This window comes from Amblyomma americanum, chromosome 6, assembly GCF_052857255.1.
Source record: "Amblyomma americanum isolate KBUSLIRL-KWMA chromosome 6, ASM5285725v1, whole genome shotgun sequence".
In the NCBI taxonomy this organism is placed as follows: domain Eukaryota; kingdom Metazoa; phylum Arthropoda; class Arachnida; order Ixodida; family Ixodidae; genus Amblyomma; species Amblyomma americanum.
Genome location: NC_135502.1, coordinates 32,662,347 through 32,664,256, shown reverse-complemented (window position 1 = coordinate 32,664,256; position 1,910 = coordinate 32,662,347).

The window sequence follows — 1,910 nt, the reverse complement described above, 5'->3', positions numbered from 1 at the left end:
GGCTTGGCCTCTTCTAGTTTTACCGCGGCAGATGGGGTCGCTTCCATGTCTACAGTCGGGACCGACACACTTCGGAACTTGTGATCACGCCATTCTTCTTCGGATGGAGATGACATATCGGCATTTGATTCAGGTTTCCCTGGAGTGGCGCAACGTGGGCCCGGAGAAAGAAAGCGGTCAAACTGTTTGTTGACTTCAAAGTTTGTGAGCTGGGTGAAGGCGCCTGCAGTCGCCGAAGAATGTACCACACAGGCTAGGTTCACTGCGGTGAGCGAGGCGGCAAGCATCACATGGTGCGGGACCAACAACCCCACGCCGACCTTCAAGCAGGCTGCATCGACACCACGGGCGTTGGCGGGACAACTGGGCATGGCAGGGGAACAGCCACAGGCATCCAATTCGCCTCCACCTCCCGGCCGACGCACCATCCTCTTCCGCTCACGCTCATCGCCACCTGCAGCCAGCTTGGTCCTTGCCCCTTGCTCGCCCATTGTCCTAACCGGTTGGTCCGGCGCTGCCTCATCGCCACAGACGCCATCTTCTTGCTCCACCTCCTCCAGCCGCTTGAACAGACGGTCCACTCGCCGATGGAGGCGCTCAAAGGCGGCCTCCAGCGCCGGGGAAAGGGGCAGGCCATCGGAATGCCCGAGAGCAGTGGCGCCGTACGCCGCGCCGTTTGCCGCGTCAGCCGGAGGTTGCCCGCCATCCACGGCCCCCTTTGCAGCCTGTTTCCGAGCGCGGGTGAGCGCCATCCCTCCGCTGCCACCAAAATATGCAATGGGACGACGGTCCCGCCAAAGGAAACCATACCAGGTCGGAGAGAGCCCAAGGAACACCGCCGGCGGCCCCCAATCTTTATCTTTGCCTGCGCGCGCTCCCCGCGCCTCCTTTTCTTCCGCCCAGGGCACTTGGTCGGCAGCTTATGCCGTGCCCTGGGCATTTACTCCCGTAACAATATATAAACAAAAAACAAACAAAAACGGAACCAGCATATAAGGCATAAACTATATGCACACGTGTCCAACAAAAAAAAAAAAACCATATGGCCAAAAGGAAGATAACCCTGGACGTATCGTTATTCACGCTATCGAGATAGGCACCCTTGAAGAAATCTAGTTTATTTTGTGTAACTACTACTGATGGCCGATTGAAGCAAGTGTCTCCAGAACTATGCATGCAATACACTTCCATTTTTTCTCTGGGCAATTGGTCCTTAAGCCTAAAAGGGATGGCTGTACCCGAAAAAACCAGGGTTCAACCACATAAACAACGGTGCTGAGCGAAGTCAATGGACCTTGCCGGTTCCGTTTTTGTTTGTTTTTTGTAAAATTCCTGTGGTATATATTCTTCTCTTCCTGTAATAAATTTCAGCTGAAGTCAGCACTTGTTTTCTATAGTCTCCCTCTTTCCCGGGTTTGCTGTGCTGTAGTGAATCATGAGCATATACCAACTCGCACAGCTTTCTTCACTTATCAGCCTAACATCAACCATTCATGTCCTTCTTTCGTAAACAAACCTGTATTAACAGCATATACCATGTTAATTCAACTCCCATTGCCCGAAGTTTCTCTTACAAATACCTTGGCGTTCGCCTAATATCATTCTTATCATGGGTTACTCATTAATTCAATATGCTCCCAGACCTTACGCACTCTTGGTCATCTACGACGGAACCTAAAATCAGCGCCACCTGAAATCAGACAACTGGCTTATCAGCCATATGTACGCCCGAAGCTCGAATACGCTTCATCTGGCACCCTTCACAAGCATGCCCTACGAATGAATCAGAAGCAGTTCAAAACCGAGCATGATACTAGTGTCACTGCACTAAAGCGAGCCCTTTCCCTCCCAAGTCTTCAATCATGTCACACCATACCATGCCTAAGCCTTCTTCATTCCTTTTTCTACCA